Source organism: Cupressus sempervirens, chromosome 3, assembly GCF_028749045.1.
Source record: "Cupressus sempervirens isolate cs-2001-9-10 chromosome 3, ASM2874904v1, whole genome shotgun sequence".
Classification (NCBI taxonomy): Eukaryota; Viridiplantae; Streptophyta; class Pinopsida; order Cupressales; family Cupressaceae; genus Cupressus; species Cupressus sempervirens.
In genome coordinates this window covers 1,046,429,239-1,046,448,142 of record NC_143120.1, presented here as the reverse complement: position 1 = coordinate 1,046,448,142, position 18,904 = coordinate 1,046,429,239, and the positions used below count along the sequence as shown (strand labels likewise).

The 18,904-nt window shown below is 33.1% G+C and overlaps 1 pseudogene; it reads right to left on the bottom strand.

The window, feature by feature from the left end:
* The window catches only part of LOC149570320 (protein XAP5 CIRCADIAN TIMEKEEPER-like), a 98,333-nt pseudogene extending 79,790 nt beyond the window's left edge, over positions 1 to 18,543 (bottom strand).
* Between the last annotated feature and the right edge of the window lie 361 nt (positions 18,544 to 18,904).

Genomic DNA, 18,904 nt, shown 5'->3' with positions numbered 1-18,904 from the left:
GTAAGGTTCCTCTAATATATTTTTTCATGTGAAGAAATTGGACATATTGCTGCTAGGTGCCCAAAAAAGCAGAACAAGGATGAGATGAAAGGTCACAAGTGCAATGGCAAGAAAGACTTCAAATCATTCAAGGACAAAGGTAAGAAAATATGCTTCATGTCTAAGGATTTTAATGATTCTGATAATAAAGAAGAAGATGAAATTGTTTAAATTGTTGTGAAGGATGAGTCTAATAATGATGAGGAAATGGCACTTATTTTTCATGTGAGAAAAAATGATACATGGATTATAGATAGTGGTTGTTCTCATCACATGACTGGTGATAAAACTAAGTTTGAACATTTTGAAGACTATGATGGTGGCAGTGTGAGGTTTGGTAATAATGAACCTTGTTACATAAAAGAAAGAGGAAGAATTTTACTAACCAAAGAACTTGTATGTGATAATGCATATTGGGTAGAAGGACTAAAACACAATCTATTGAGTGTGGCATAACTACTCAATAATGGATTCAAAGTGAAATTCATGCATGGAAAAGAAAGACTACTAGATAGCAAAGGAAAACTGATTGGATCAGGCACTAAAACAAAAGGTAACTTGTTTTAACTTGAACTTGGTGAATATTCATGCTTTATTGCTCAAGTTGAAGAAAGTTGGTTATGGAATAGGAGGTTATGTCATGTAAACTTTGATAACTTGGTGAAAATAAGTAAATTTGGAAAAGTAAGAGGCATTCCTAACATTAAAAAACCTAAGGTTGGTCTATGTAAGAATTGTCAAATTGGCAAGATGAAAAGACTAGTTTTAAAAGTAAGAACTATCAGTCCGGAGAAGTTTTAGAAATTGTGCATACTAATTTGTGTGGACCTATTGGAATTGAAAGCTATACTAGTGAAAAATTATTCATTCTTTTTGTTGATGATTACTCAAGAATGATTGCTATCATTTACCTAAGAGAGAAATCAAAAGCATTTGAGAAGTTCAAATGGTATTTGGCCAGAGTAGAGAAGGAAACAGGCAAAAGATTGAAATGCTTGAGGTTAGACATAGGTGGTGAATTCATTTCACATGAGTTCAATAACTTTTTTATTAAAAGAGGAATCAAAAGGGAGGTTTTAGCACTTGGAACTCCTGAGCAGAATGGAATAGCTGAAAGGAGGAATAGATCAATCATGGAATGTGCAAGGACTTTGATGATTGAAAAGAGCATTGTTATCAAAGACTAAAAGGAAGCTATCGACACTGCAATTCATACCTTGAACTAAGTACAACTGAAGAAGGACTCATTCAAAACCCCCTATAAGTTATGGTATGGATATAAACCTAATGTAAGCTGCTTTAAAGTATTTGGAAGTAAATGTTACATTTTGAAAGAATCTAGAAAAGGTAAGTTTGATGTGAAGGGTGATGAAGGAATATTTTTGGGATATTCATGCAAGAGTAAAGCATATAGATATTTGAATTTGTCTACTCACAAACTCATAGAAAGCGCACATGTGAAAGTTGATGAGTTTGTAGAAAGAACTAAAGAAGAAAGCAAAAGGGAACTAGAAGACTACAAGAGATTTGTTTTTGTTGAAGTTGATACAGTTCCAGATACACCTATCAATCAAGAATCTTCTACTCTTGAGTCCTCAGTAACCGAGTTGCAGGAAGTTCAAACTAAGCTACAAAAACCTGAGTCACATTCTAAAGCTACTGAGCTAATGCCTATCTAGTTTGAAGGACCTGAGTAACAGACATAATAGCCAAAATTTGAAGTACAAGAGGCTGAAAATGAAAAGCATTCAAAAGGAAAGGAACCTGTATTAGCTAAGTATGTTAGGAGACATCATGCACTAGATTAGATCATTGGAGATAAATCTGAAGGAACTATGACAATAAGTAAGTTGAAAGGTACTTGTTTACTTGCTAGTTTTAAACCTAGAAGTGTCAAACATGAATTAGAAAATGAAAGTTGGATTGAGGCTATGAATGAAGAGATAGAGTTGATAGAGAAAAACAAAATATGGACTCTTGTACCTAGGCCTAAAGACAAAAATGTGATTGGAACTAAGTGGGTATTTAGAAACAAGTTAAATGAAGATGGTAAGATGTTAATAAACAAAGCTAGACTAGTATGAAAAGGATACTCTCAAGAAGAAGGAATATACTATGGAGAAACTTTTGCTCCTATTGCAAGATTGGAAGGTGTCAGGACCTTACTTGCATATGATGCATACAAAGGATTCAAAGTTTATCGGATGGATGTCAAGTCAAAATTTTTCAATGGTATACTGGATGAAGAGGTTTACATTGAACATCCTACAGGTTTTGTTGATCTAGACAAGAAGGACATGGTCTACAAATTACATAAAACATTATATGGTTTGAAGCAAGCCCCTAGAGCATGGTATGAGAGATTGCATAAGTATCTTATTTAGATTGGTTTTCAAAGAACTAATGATAATAGTAGCTTGTATATCAAGGAAGGACCAGATAATAAGATTGTTTTGGCAAAAATATTTGTGGATGATACTTTGTTTACAGGAAATGATAATCAATGTAAAGAATTCTCAGAGAAAATGAACAAGGAATTTGAAATGTCAATGTTTGGTGAGATCAACTTCTTTGTTGGTCTTCAAATTTAGCAGAATAAGAATGGTATCTACATCACTCAATCAAAATACATCAAGGAGATACTAAAAAAGTTTGGTATGGAAGACTAAAAACCAGTTGGGACTCCTATGTGTACTAGATTGAAACTTACCAAGGATGATGAATCAAAGGAAGTGGATCAAACATTATATAGATTTATGATTGGAAAGTTGCAGAATGTAGTGCATACAAGACCTGATATTTCCCTTGTAGTGGGTATTGTAGCAAGATTTTCAGCAAAACCAAGAGAAAATCACATGATGGCAATCAAAAGGATCATGAGATATTTGAAAGGCACTAAAGATTATGGATTATGGTATAAACTTGGAGGAAATTTGGATTTAAAAGTATTTACTGATGCAAATTGGGCAAGAAACATTGATGAAAAAAAGAGTACAAGTGGAGGAGCTTTCTTTCTTGGAAAGAGGTTGGTTTCTTAGACAAGTAAAAAGAAAAATTGTACATCCCAATCCACAGCAGAGGCAAAATATGTTGCAGCAGCAGTAAACTATTCAAACATTGTTTGGTTTAAACAATTATTGGAAGGCATGAAGGTAGAGATTGAAGAACCATTGTCATGTTTGCAATTAAAATTTCAAAAAATCTAGTGATGCATTCCAAAACCAAGCATATTGCTATAAAGTATCACTTTGTTAGAGAATTGGTGCATGATAAGGAGATCAGATTAGAATATGTCCATACAAAGGAACAAATTGCTGACATATTCACAAAGCCTTTACCTAAGGATGCATTCTTGTATCTAAGAGGTAAATTAGGGGTCATTCCCTTATCTAAAGTTCACTAAAATGAAGTTTAGGGATGCATCAACAAGAACCAAGTTGAAGATCTATTAGTTGATGCAGCATAATCAAGAGAACATTGCATATAATTAGTACTCAAGGTACATTGATACTCATTTGGTATGTGTTGTCTTTGGCATGTGTTTTCAAAGAGGGAGATTTTACTGTCATATCTTTTTGAAATTTACAAGAAAGAGAGTTTATACAAGAGGGATAGATTATTATGAAAGAGGGAGAGTTTTCCTGTAGATAACTGAAGTTTGAGGTGTAAAATTCTAGAGGGAGAAAACCTTCCACTAGAGAAAGTCTTGTTCTTAAATTTCATTATGCTATGACATCTCATGTTGCCATCAATGCCAAAGAGAGAGATTGTTGGATACAACTATCCAATTGTGTGTTATCTTTGATGTTACACAAATATCATACAAGTCATTTGTTAGCACTTGTCGAGCTCAGTTGGTTTGCAAGAAGATTTATAGTGTCTACCGAGCATTCTCAGACTTTACCTTCTGTAGACAATTGTTATCAAGCTTTCAAGGTTAGTAAAGGAATGTCAGTGTCTACCAAGCCTACTCGATCATCAAAAGAAAATGTGGCAAAAAATCGTTCTTGCCGAGCTCTCATGGTCAGTTAAGGAAATTCAGTTCTTACTGAGTTCACTTAGCAACCAAAGGATTTCATAGAATTTATAGTGTTAATCGAGTTGAGATGGTTAACTTAGGAAATTATTTCTAATGTAGTGTTTACTGAGTAGAGTCAGCCAATAAAAGAATTTGTTAATTTATGATTAATGCTTAATTGTTTTAAGTATTATTTTTAGCTGACTATGGTAATGACTATAGGTGATTGTAACTTGTAATTGAGCTAACTTAATAATATAAATGGTATATATGAGAGGTCAAGTTGCAAATTTTAAGTGTGATGAATTTGATGTGATATGAATGTGAAGGTGGACTAATTATTGCGAAAGTAAATTTTGAAGGATGATCAGAGATCATTAACGAGCAACAAAGCTATGTTTGATCAAGGAGGATCTAATGGTGTAGAATAGAGATCTGTAATCAAAAAATTTAGTTACATCTTATTCAGGTCATTTCATTATTACTTTCTAACCATTGTAGCAGTGATTCCAAAATCTCTTAATAGAGTTGGTTTAGCAACCATTTTGCAAATCCTCTAACAAGGTGATAGTTCAATTGAATTTTTCTAAAGACCTTTAACAAGGCCACTCCTAATAGGGTGATTAAATCCTCTAACAAGGTCACACCTAACAGTGTGTTTTGTAACCTTTAACAGGGTTGGCTCTTAACAGGGCTCACTTTAGAAGAGTGAAAATTGGTAGCTAGTTACTTGGTGGTTTTTCCCATATTGGGTTTCCATGTTAAATCTAGTGTCTCTTGTGTTCATGTTATTTACTTTTGCATGCATGTTAATAATCATGAATTCTTAAAGATTAGTAACAAGTTAATCTACCAAGTTACAACATTTCTTTGTGTGGCTACCGAGTGACAATAGTAACTAGTTATTTAAGATATCTAAGGGATCTGTGGATTTGTTTTTGTGGTAACTGATTCGCCTCCCCTCTCAGTTACTCCATTTATATTTCCAAAAATGTTTATCATCCAGTACTTCACCTATGGAGGACATTACACATACTTACATGCCCTACATTTCAAGATGTTGGCTCACCTACGATATGATTACAAATAGATAGACCTTCCAAATTTCTTGTTTAACATTGATAAGAAGCAAGCTTCTTTAGTGTAGTTAGGAAAAGATTAGTGTGTCTCTCACCATTGCTTGATAAAATTAATCATAGAAATGGAATTGAATAAGCAAGCAATTGGGTCATGGGAGGAGTTCTTGTAGTTAAAAGAGGTAGAGCCTAGGTTGTTTGGCCATAGAGGCCAAGGTGTTGGATGTAGGGAAAGAACATCCACTAGTTTTTGTAAAGTTGTTCCCAAAGCTGAAAATGCCCCTAAAGCCTCTCCCTCTAGTTCCAAATTGACTAAGAAGAGGATTTGCAGAGCCAATCCAATCATTGCTAGCAAAAAGAGAAGAAAAAATGTAGAACTTGCTAGTGCCCCTAAGGCCCCATCATTTGCTAAGAATATGTCTCCCATTGAGAAAGACAAAGGTAAAATTTGGAAACCTAAATTAGAAAGATTAGAACAACAACCAGATGAGGAGAATAAACTTGATGAAACCCTACACTCTCAAGAGGAGGAAGATCTACAAAAACCTCCTAAAGTACCCACGGTGGAAATACCTGTAAGCAAGAGGAAACAAAAGAATCCTCCATGCTTGTCAACACCACCCACAAGGTAAAGTATGAGACTCTCCAAGATTAGGGTTCATGAAGCCTCTATTCCCATAGTTAACCCTAAGCTTTCTAAATGTGAAAAGGATTCCTCTCTGAAGCAAAAATTGCAGCAAAATGAAGTTAGTAAAAATGAGAGAAAAACCCAGAATCTACAATCAAAAGCTAATTGTAGTGTTGATTATGTGCTTATTGATAGTGATAAGGAGTTTGGTGAGCTTGAAATATCTAAGGAGTTTTAGGAAAACCCTAATATGCAATATTTTGGTGAAAATTCTATAGGGTTACCTTTAGAGGATTATCCAAAATTTAGACCCAAAATTGTTAAGGAAATAATAGAAAAACTAGATCAAGAAGGGTTAGACACATTAGCTATAGTAGTCATTGAATCCCATAGGGAAGAAAATGCAGTGACAATAGCTATCATAAGAAAAGGAAAATTATCCACACCATAGAGTGTCAAAAAAAATCCCCATTTGGCACTTGAATGGATAGACCTCTTTAATCAAGAGCCATTACTACCACCCAATCTATCCACACCTTTGTCTATAGGAATTAATTTGTTTGAATAGTTGTTATGGGAGAGAGCTCAATGGAAATTGGAGAAATAAAAATTAAAGCATGTTATAATGAGTAGAGTTACTAGTTGAAATAGAGTTTAGATCCAAATGAAGTCCTGAAGAGAAGAATTGAGTAGATCATAAGACTGATTCCTGAATTAATGGACTATAGGTCACCATCACCAGTATATGCCTTATTTCTTAAAGTACAATTTGTAAATTATAAATTGAATAGAATTTTGGAAGGTCTTAACCCCTCTATCTCTACCCCACATGAGTTTTATGATGCATTTCAATCTATTCCCATGGCTTTGAAAAATTTACTATGTGAATTGTATCTTCATAATTTGGTAGTATCTAATGACATAGAGTGGAACCCAGCTCTATATGTAGGGGATGTGTAGTCAATATCAGTAATATCATAGATACAAAATGAAATAAGTAGAGAACATCAAGCTACACCTTACAGGGAGAGTGAAATGACAAAACCATTGTTCATGAGACCAGAAGTTCAACATTCTAGATGAACATATCTAGATTGGATTTCTATTTTGGGCAATCTTGTAGGACTTGGTAAGGTGTGTTTAGTTAGAGAATGAGCCTTTATAGTTTAGGAAAAAAACTTATCTCAAGATGTTGAGACAACAATTATTGCCTCAAGCCAATGATAAATTAGAATGCCACATGATCTAAAAATAAGAGAACTCCACTCTCTATAAAACTTAACTCTTGCTATAGTTAGGATTCCTTGATATATTGACTTGGGGAGAAATCAGTGCAAACATTGGTTGCCATTAAGGTATCAACCCCTAATTCTCTATAGCCACTACTAGCAACAAACAATAATGTAGAAGATCATGACATGAGTGTTGAAGTTCAGTACTAGAAGAGGCTCAAGATAAATAATGGTTACTTCAATTATATGAAGAATGAGCTGGGAGAAAGGACACCTAGTGACTGGAAAGTGTGGGATCGGATCATGAACTTCATGATTACTGGGGACTAGCAATAGATTTGTTGGGGGGAATGATGAGCCTCTAAAAGGCCATTATTTTGAGAACCTTTTATCTTTTTTTTAGACAATTATCTTTTAGAAACATTTTATGATTCTATAGTTTAAGCAAATGAATTTATGTTTTTATGAATATATTATCTATATGTTAAGACATGAAGATTGAAGTATATATAGTTCAGATATGCTATGTTTTCTTGAATCCATGGACTTCTATGGTATAATGAAGGAATATTATGTGTTGATAAATGGTTCCTCATCCATGCTATGTTTGGGTAGATTCCTTCCTGTAGCCATAGGATTTGCAAAGAGTGATAGTTTGAACATTATACCTTTTCTAACATTGATGATGAAATAAATATATATGTGGACGTTGCATGCATTAATTTTTTTGTAGGTACTTGCTATGCATATTCAAAATTAACATTTCAATGCTAAGTCAAAGCTAACCAGATTCATGAATCACTAAAACAAGAAGATTATTGTGCGATCTCTGTTATGGTAGCGTACAAATATAGTTCCCTCAACCTGCTATACTCTTGGAGGAGTTAAATCATGGTTAATGATATTTTTGTTGTAAATTTTATGAATCTATAATTGATACTCATTGCTGGAGTGATTGTAGAAGTAGGAAGTTGTTGTAGTTTTCCTTTAAATAATGCCTGCTGTAGCTTTGGAAGAATTTTTTACCAAGAGAAAGATAGAATAGATTGATTGTTCATAACAATAGTGTGTGATCTTGTTTTTAATCAAATGTAATCTCTTACTATGAATGAATAGAATAAACGGTTCAAGTTTTCATCTTCTGTCTTGATTGTCTTCTCTGTTCACTCATCCAAGGGGGCCCACTTGGTGAGTAAACTGTTCTATTAGAATAGATTTCATTTCCTTGTTTGTTTATTTGCAAGGTAAACTTTTTTTTGTTCTTGTAGCCATTGATAACAGAGTCATTGAACTATTCTTGCAACATAGGTTCATAGATAGATTTACTGTTTGCAACATTACTCTAAGCTTTAAGATAAGATGTCATTTCAGTTTTTAGCTTTAGTCTCCTTTAGCATTCCTTTTTTTTATAGTTGTAATGACTTAAAGAGGAATTAGAGTATATATTTTGTAGCCACCCTCTCAAGCTTACACTCCTAGGTTGACAAAATAAAATGAAGTCAATATGTTATTATTAGGAAAATACATGATTTTGTCTAATCATGGAGTCAATGTGAAAGAATTTCCAATCCTTTATTATTGAGGTATCAATCTGACTAGCTAGTCACAACCAAACATCCTCTCTACTCCCATCCTAGCTTGTACTAACACTCAAGGCATGGGTGAGGAAAAAAAAGGACTCTTATTAATTAATTTTACTCTCATTTAATGAAATGTTATCACTTATTAAAACAATTTATAATGGGTTACCCAGATAGCATCTTTAGGGCTCCAACCTCCATTGCAAGTCACTTCTCAACATACACATAGATTACCTACGGTAAGCTCATGAAAAGTGCAACTCTTAAGATCACAATTTTTACCTCAGTCCTTTACAAGCAACTAGAAAGAATCTATAGATAAAACACAATATTCACCTCAGTCCTTTACAATCATCTAGAAAGCACCTCAGGACCAATCATAATAATCACCTCAGTCCTATACAAGAAATTGGAAAGCACCAAAAGATAACCGATCAAAAACTCAAAGGTTATTGCAAGAAATCAAAATAATCACCTTAGTTCTATACAAGAAACTAGAAATCATCAAAAGATAACTGATCAAAACTCAGTGGTTACACCAAGAAAATCAAACCATTCACCTCAATTCTACATAAGAAATTAGAAAGAACTAATAAACATCTAATCAAAACTCATCATAGAAATATGTGAATACATCACCATAGTTGAGTATAAAAGATTGTGACCAAAATATAACCATAACATCATCACAAAAAAAAACTCCCAAGCCTTTGGTAAACATCCTGATTGGTCAACATACTAAGTCAAACCCGAACCCCAACACAAAAGAAAACATATATCATAGTAGTGTAGTTTCATAGATTTTGTTTGGTTTTGAAATTATATGATTTTGATTGACAAACAGGGTTCACTTTTATGTTTATTTAGGTTTCAAATAAGGGCTTCAAGTCCAAAAGAAGCTCCATTACTCAACAAATTTCAATAGGAAAAATTTTCTCTAAAATATAATTATGAAAAAATCTATTAAATCAATTTAATTTTATAAAATATATTTACCACAACCTTATAATTAAATAGTATTATTAATTTTTTATTAACTATTATTAAATCATTAATAATAATAATTATCAAAATATCAATAAAATAAAATATTTATATTTATATTAATTTATTAATATTAATAATAATTACACTAAATAATATAATAATTATCAAATAAAATAAAAAATAACAATAATGATAATAATAATAATAATATTTTGAACAATATTAATATTTACATATTTAAAAAAAAAAAATTAACAAATTAAAAAATAAATCTAAATGCAATTATATTGCATACCCCATAATTGAGGAGGTGAAAGTATCACTTAACTACTTTGGCAGCCTGTTGCCTTAGCAGTGTCCGTTGTCTCGACAATACTTGTTGTCTTGGTAACGTCCGTTGCTATGGCAACAAGACCTACCATTATAGCCAAGGGGGGAGGTCACAACTCCTCCTCTCATTTTTTTAATATATACATATACATATACATATACATATACATATACATATACATATACATATACATACATACATACATACATACATACATACATATAATTTTTAATATAATCAATCAAGATATGAATTTCTATAATTTACAAAACAAGGGTTTCCAATCTTCAATTCATTTATAGATGTTTTCAAAATGAAGAACAATAAATTCACAAACAAGGGTTTCAACCCAATTAAATTCTAAAAAATAATTCTATTCAGACACAAACAAGACAGATTTCAAAAAAAGAATCTACTGTGCACAACCCACAAGATCCTACCTAGATCTGATCCTAAACAAATAGATGCATGGAGCTCGCAAGCAAATTCCCTTTCTTTTGAAAACCCTCTTCTCAAAAATTGGTTCCTCCAAAACTGTGTGTGGAGAAATGAGCTTTACTTTCTTAATAAAGAGTTTCTCCCTCTAGGGTTTCAGTTTTGCAATCACGTGAACCCTTTTTCTTAATTATTTTATTATATTTTAATTTCATGTGCAATTTTTCATTTTAATTAAAATAAATTTTACTAAATTTATTCTTCCTTTCTTTTATTAAATCACAAGATGCCTTTAATAAAATATTTATTAATTTAACTAATAATAATAATATTTAGAGTTTATTATAAAAATGAAACTCCTAAGTAAATTATTATTAAATTAAATAAATATAATAATGTCAAAATTAGAACTTAATTAAATTTTTTAAATTTTAATTCTTTCATTTTATTTATTTCTCAATTAATTAAATATAATTAAATATTGATTTTTTAAAATAAAATTTTTATTAAATTAAATCATTAAATTATCTTTTAATTTGATTTAATTATAATTGAAAATCACAATAGACCCACAAAACTAAATACAAAAACTCATTATAAAGAACATGGTACTAGATCAAACTCAAGGGTCAAAATCACAAATTCATAACAATTGACGAATTCAAAAGGGTAAAACTCAGATACTTGTCCTACCTTCTAGGATAATTGGCTTAAGATTAAGATTTGGACTCAAGAATTATCTCCCCTCCTTTACCATTGAGATACTATGATAGGGTATGCTCATCCTGAAAATTCAGCGAAGTCGATGCCTAGTACTAGCAATCTGCATAAAATCTGAGCATATACATATACATGTAATCTAAACTAAACAAGCAATGGTAGGGAGAGGTGCATTGTGTAGATCCTGACTAGTAGGTGACTATGAATCCCTCCATCAACCACATCATTAATTTCATAAATAAAGTAAAACATACATGCACACCATACACATGCAAGTATGGGGTAAGTATCCATAGAAACTTCATATAAATCATGCATCTAACTAATCATCATGAAATATCTAAAATCACTATATGAATATACATATATCAACATTGAAATAATTATGAACACATGAGATAACTGAGTATTAAGTAGCTCATCAAATATATCAACTAAGTATGAAATAATATCCAATCAAATTTGGTAACCAAGTACCACTAATCATAAAACATAATCATAAAACTAGCCTAAAAGATTTTGGCAATCCAACATGAAAAGAAAGTAAGGGGTAGGCATTACAAAGGGTCATAGGAGACCCCTAAAAAAATCTTCCTTTGCATAAGCATACCCATGGTCATTCATCTCAGGTTTGTTCCTCAAATAGTCATCTTTGACACTAACACAATCTTTGCACATGATTAAGGCTATTATGTCTTGGATGAAATGCTCTAAGGAAATAGTTTGATCTTATTTTGAAATATCTCTCCATGCAGTTGTTTTTTTAAGGTCAAGTGGGTAGTTTATCCAATTCCACTTATAAAGTATAAGCTCTAGGGCCACCCTTAGTATGATCTGTTCCATTCTTTGTGGTTCACTTTGTATATAACCTTCTCATCCATTGGATTTTCATTGATATGTATGTTGGTCTTTTAAAACATCATATTTCAAATATCCCAATGAGAAAAAGATACATTTAGGGGCAACTACTTCCCATCTACAACATACCCTTTCAGACACTAGGCCAACTATAAGGCTAGACCCTTCTTCTACTTTAGGCTTCACAAAACCTAAGTGGGTGGACCTATCGATTCTTCATATGGTACCAATGTTAAAAGCATACAACTAAATCTAAACAAAGAAGATAAAACCCTTATTTCTTCTAATGCTTATACATACAACACAGGCATAGAATAGCTAATAACACAACCTATGGACTAGATAAGACAAGTGAGGGTAACTCCTTTTTAGCTCTTCAATATGAAAGGGAAGAGACTTGATAAATGATGTTGAATATTAGCATAAACCAAGTATGAACAATACAAACATGCATTCCCTAAGTTGATTAGTCCCCTATCCATTGGGCACAAGCTAAGTCAAAACATATACATGAATATCTGAGATATACTCATATATTCAGATATCTGATCTATCCATTCACCTTGTAAATAGACATCTATCTTCAAAATGAAATTCATGCTTATCACATCCTCCCACGATCCTTACAATTCTATCAATGTATATCAAGCAATTTACTCAAGTCCTTTACCCACTAGCAAAACATAAAATGGCATACAACTTCAAAGCCAAGCTACAACTAGATAATATTCACCTTATGCATATATCAATAGAGAATTACAAACCCATGAAGCTGGAGACAAATTTTAGACTAAAACTTTGAGGCTTTCTTATTAATTTCCTTGAAATCAATACATCATAGTATATGCCAAAAGTTAGAATATACACAAAAAATGACTGTATTAACTAGTTTCTTACAAGAAACTACAACAATGTTGTTCATAACAGAGAAAAAATGCTGAAGAAATGGTGGAATCATAGTTCTAGATCCAACCTTATGGCATCACAGACAAACTAGAACCAACCCTAGTATTACATCAATGATTTTTTTTCTCCAAAACTAGAACCCTTATAATGAGAGAGAAAGAGAAAGATATAGGAAAGGAAGAAGAAGCTAGATTTGATGTAGAAATGATATGTGTCCACTTGAATCTCCATCCCCTACTGCTGCAAAGCATCTCTCTTGTCTCTACAACCAAAATTTGATATGAATCTCATCATTACATGTTTAATAAACTTGGAAATATCTCTTCCTAATGATGAAAAACCCTTGTTCTAATAAAATATCAGATTAGCATATGAAATGTTGATAAATAATTTACTAAGCTAATTGAGAGATTGAAAAAACATCACTAATTTCATCCTTATTACCTCTAGCACACACCTAGTTCATCATTTTGCCAAAAACCAACTCTGAACTATTATACTTGAATGTGGTTGAAAAATTAGTAACTGGGACAAAACCCTAAATAACTCCAACATAGTGCCCCTTGTGCAATTTTTTTTTTCAAAATTGGAAATTTCATCTTCTCTCAGTTCTGATAGTATATGATAGTCATATATTTTATTATTAAAGATGCCTAGAATATTAGTTTGAAAATCAAGCTCCTAGATTGGCTTTCAGGTCTACATCTTCTTGCAAATATTTTGTTTTTCCTAACGTGAAAACTATACAATATAATCATCTTTGATTTAAATGACCTTGTATGTGGAAAGAAAAATAAGCTTTTTAAAATTTGATTTTATAGCCTTTTGTTTTCCCTCCAATTCTACATCTGGGTCGAACTTCTATTGACTAACCTGTGACATGTGTCACCACGTGATTGGTTGGGTTATGATCGATCACTTCCACATGGGTGCCATGTAGCACCCTTTAATTGGTTCATCAATTCTTCCACTTGTCATCTAATGTTTCCATATGTCACTATTTCATTGGCTCTCTTGCTATTCGGTCACCACCACATCATCACCTACTGGGCACCCTAGCACTTCATCACCACATGGCATCCTCTAATTTTTTGGAAGTCTACCCTTGCCATTTCATCTACCATTGGGGCCCATTACCATGTGGTAAAAAGGTGCTTTCCCACATTCTCTAACTTCCATGCATCTTTATAATGTAGGAATGTGCTAGCTATCTAATTTGACACATGACACAATCTGATGAACTACTTCTAGAATCTACCATGTCACTATCGACCTCCACATAGTGGCAAGGTACTTTCACACATTCCTAGTTAGTAGACTACCACATCAATGTGGGAATGAAAGAAGTTGCCATGCATCCTGCTTTACCATGTCACTACCTTAGGAAGTGTGTCAAGTTCTGAGCTATTCACCATGTGTCACTCTATGAATGGTTTCCAAGCTACCACTTGTGATTATCTATATGGTCCTTGGTTGCCACATGGCATCTTTTGCATTTTCACTCAGATCCATGTCATTGTGCCACATCTGCAAGTTAGTTTAAAATGTCTTTACTCTTCCCTTCTAGTTGGCTAGGTGGGATCGTGTGTGTGAGAGTTTCCGCTTTGTCTAAAAGTGGACTACTCAAGACACTATAATATTAAGTGATTACACATAAAAATAGTTGTAAGCCTTTTCACATGTTGAATGTGGGATTAAAGTCTTTCATTCTTTTCCCTCTACTCTGTGCCTTCAACCATGATGTCAACACCTCCTCTAAAGCCACCCATAAAATCAATCTTGTGCTTGTGGTAAGAATTAGGATCACTATATAAGCTATCAAAGTGATTCATCCTCATCAATTTCTACTCTTCCCTTTTAAATATTCATAGAAGACTTTGATATATTAGAAATTATGGTGGATGTTCTTTAGTTAGGTCTTTTGATGCTAATTGAAACTCAAAAGTCGCGGTGAAGGGAGGCATCCTTCTTCATTAAGTCATCCCTTTTCTTTTTTTCATGGATGAAAACTTACTTCCTATTGTATGCATCATGAATGATAAGAAGCCTTGATGCTTGCCATAGATTATAGCCCCTTTCATTCCTATGAGCATCTTGAAGATCAAACTATAAACCTCTTGCAAGGATCACTATGCTTCTTAATGGCATCAACATTGGCCAAAGCTAAAACTCAAAACTTAGGGAAACATTGAGTGATCTACTCTCACGATGAAAAAAAAAGATGATCGAAGCTTGTAGCATTTGAAAGTGCACCAACATGGCATATCAGGAAATAGTTGAAACAAAGGAAGAAAGATGTATCCCATAAAGGCGGAACAAGAACTTCCATAACAACACAACAATCCCCATCCTCATTCCAAAATTCTTATGCTCACAAATGAGAACTTGATGATATTTAAAATCTATCCCTATTCTTTTCTTGATAGATCATAGGCCTTTAAGAAGCTTTTGTCAAGTACAAGTCAAGAGATTGTTGGAATTGCAATTAGGAAAGGTAAACTTCTAAGGGGGGGTGAATGAGTAGTTTAAACTTTGACCCATAAAAAATTTCACCACACATCCATCTCATACATTCAATAAGTAAACTAAAATACCATGTAAAACATATACATCTAAATCACATAAACAAGTAAACATTCACACATGTATGACACCAGATATGATTACTCAGAAACCCTCCAATGAGAAGGTAAAACTGGGGTGGGGATGACACCCAAAAATCTTCACCACTACAATAATAAAATGTATCTAATGAAGGTTACAATGTTTTGATCATGAGACATGATCTACCCTATGAAAGGTCTACCCTATTAAAGGCTTACAAAGATTTTTAGGTCTCACCCTATTAAAGGATTTTAACACCCTATTAGAAGGGTGCCTTGCTAAAGGACTTCAAATCACAATTAAGTAAGTACCTTATTAGAGGATTTCAATACAACCTATTAGAACTACTCTGTTAAGAGATTTGACTGACTCACCTACTAGAATGATTCAACAATGATCTTGCGGTTAACACTTGGTTTCTTGATGACATATCACCTCTAAAATGATATATTCTCAATCCTTCTTGATCAGATGTCTCACTACTATATGCTCTTCTCTTCCTCTACTCTCCTTTAATTGATTATGCAATGCAATCTTAGATCATAATTCCTTAGCCACCATGAATGCTCTATTTGTGCATACAAACTCTTCTCTTCACTCCTTCATACACCTTAGAAACTTTAGGGTTTGTCCTCCTTAAGAAGACATAGGTGACTTAGGGTTAGGTACAAATTGACAATTGTAATTCATTCATTTTTCTTCTTAAACCCTCTCTTTACTAATTGGCTGCATGTAATTGCATTGAGAATCCAACTTAAGATTTGTCCTTATCTATAAAATATTGTAATCCAATATTTAAGACAACTTAAAAATGGTTTAAATATTAGTTTGTGTCATTACAAAACACTATGTCAAAACTATCCTACTCTGCATCTGAAGTCTCTGATGCTTGACATATACTATTTTGTATACTATGACTCAACATCTATATCACTCAACATGTTCTTCTTCCTCAGCTCCTAAATCACTCAGCATACATTATCTTCTTGACACTTGAGTGATTGGACACATGAGTGGCTCAACACTCACTATGGACTCAACATGCTTTATTGTATACATGTTGTGCTCATCGTACTACTTGTTCGACATGAACTAAGTAAATAACACATGAGTGTCAAAAAAACTTGGTCATGCATTAATATCCTTATCCTTACAAGCATAGCATATCTCTTATTTGGCTTATGTACAAAATTTTGAAATTTCAAATTAGGTAACAACTTATACCTCAAAATTTTACAACTCTCCTTGAGTTGATAAGTCTATTCTTTATTCAAAATTCTATATTCCTACTGAGTAGATATGCTTCAATTGATACTCTTTGACTTCATGGTGTACTTCATGCTGTTTGTCCTATTTTTTGCTTGCTCCCCCATTTCTTATTCTCCCATTTTTTCTCTATCTCCTCTCTATCTCCCCCTTTTTCTCAATTTCCCCCTTTTGGAAGTGATGTCAATGGGCTATACACTTATAGTGTGTTTTTCCAAGAAAGATTTATGGACCTCCAGTATAATCTTGAGAGCTGCATCCCAATTTTCACATGCTACATCCAAAGACTTAATTTGGATGGCCAACTCAACAACAAGGTGGACTAGGCTATCTAATGTTGAAAGATTGGGGTCTTTCTTCATAAGAGTTTCTATGTAGCTTAAGTCCCTGTGAAAAATTTTCATGTGTGGAGTCAATGTTGTTTGGATGCTAATAAGTTTTTCCCTTATGTTGGCTTCTTCTACTAATAATGTAACTAATTGACTTTGAGTTTGTAGCAAATTTTTGAAGTGCTTCTCACTTTGAGATGGAGTTAGAGGAAATCTTTCCATTGATGTATTTATTTGATTTTCCAAACTCAAAATGTGACTTCTTGTCTCTTGTGTGAAGAGTGTTGGATTGCACAAGTTAGTGTACAATGAGAAAATGTTCTCAAGTACCTTCTTCACACTTTCTACTTTTGTTTCCAATGAAACTTGTGTGAGTGCTATGTCACCTAATATTTTCTCATTCACTTTATTCTAAAATTTCATTTCAGACCATTCTAACAATTTAACATTTGTGTCAAGGCTTGCATCACTAACCTTTTCCACTATAGTTGTCAGTTGTTCAATGAGTAGCTTGGTCTCATCTAGAGTAGGAATACTAAATGCATCTAGAAAGATGTCTTTAATATCAAGCAATGCCTACTTCTATCTATGCTCCCTCTTGAATAGTTCTTGATGCTTCTTTCTAGCTAGGGCTTCTTGGACTATGCCCATATGATCAATTGTCATTATGTCATAATCATACTTTGGGAACAATCTTTTCATCAAGGCTTACATCTCCATATTGTATCACTTCTTTAGCCTTTGATGAGCTTGGACTCAACACTAAGATCTATAATGGTGTTGCATTTGTGCTCAAATTTTGGAGAGTATGACTTGAAGGAGTGCCAGATTTTGGTAAAGTTACCAGGGCTTGAATTGCTACTTTCTTCTTCACCTATGGTGTTAACTCATTATCTTTAGGCATATCCTTGTGTTCCACAATGCTTTGACTTTCATCTTGTATTTGTGCTAGAGATGTAGATATTTCTATCTAACCTATTTCACTCTATGTATTAGTAGTGGCTCAGGTTTCCACTGTATCCTTTCCAACTGTATCAATATTTTTTGATGTAGCCTCTAGTACTTTATCCAAAGGTTGTACATTAGTGACTTAAGGGGTGATGGTAGATGGTTCTTGTGTATTCACCTCTTCCCTTGTTGTGTAAGTCACTTGTTTCTACATTTCATCTACACTCACCAATACAAGATCATCACATAGTTTTGCCAGTAGTGTAGACTGTTCTAGTATCTTTTTGAGATCTTCATCTATAAGGGGATTGATATTATGAGTAGTTAGATTAGAAAAATCCTTTACTATGATTGTTTTATTATTCTCACTTATTACATGTTGAGGACTGACATTAGGCAATTGTGTATCTTGTACACTTTGTTCTTGTTGTAGCTTTGCCTTAGCTATTTCTTGGTCATCCACATTCACTTCTATACCTTCATCAATAGTATCTTCATTGTTATTATATTCCTCATCATCTTTCACCTCAATAGGCTCTTGTTCACCTTCTTTTACTGTAGCAAGCCCATAAGTTATCTTCCACATCTGTGTGGACTTCTTCACAACATCTTTAATATTATTTTGTAGTATGCTAGAGGCTCTATATTTTGGAACAAATCTAATATCCTATTTCTTCATAGCCTTAGCAATTTGTGCCTTACTAAGTTTAGGCATGACTTGTGCAAGTGAAGTCTCCCTTATCTATCTTTCCAAGTTCAAGCAATAATGCCATTTTTGCTTAACTCTCTCATATAAGCTTTTTGGCATAGAGTTAGCAATCTCTAGTGGGGCTTTCTTAAAATTTTCCATCATGGCATATATATCATCCTCCACTTGATTCTTTTCTAATTTACCAAGATTATCAAAATCAACATGAGTAAATCCTAACAAATCTGCACTATTCTTA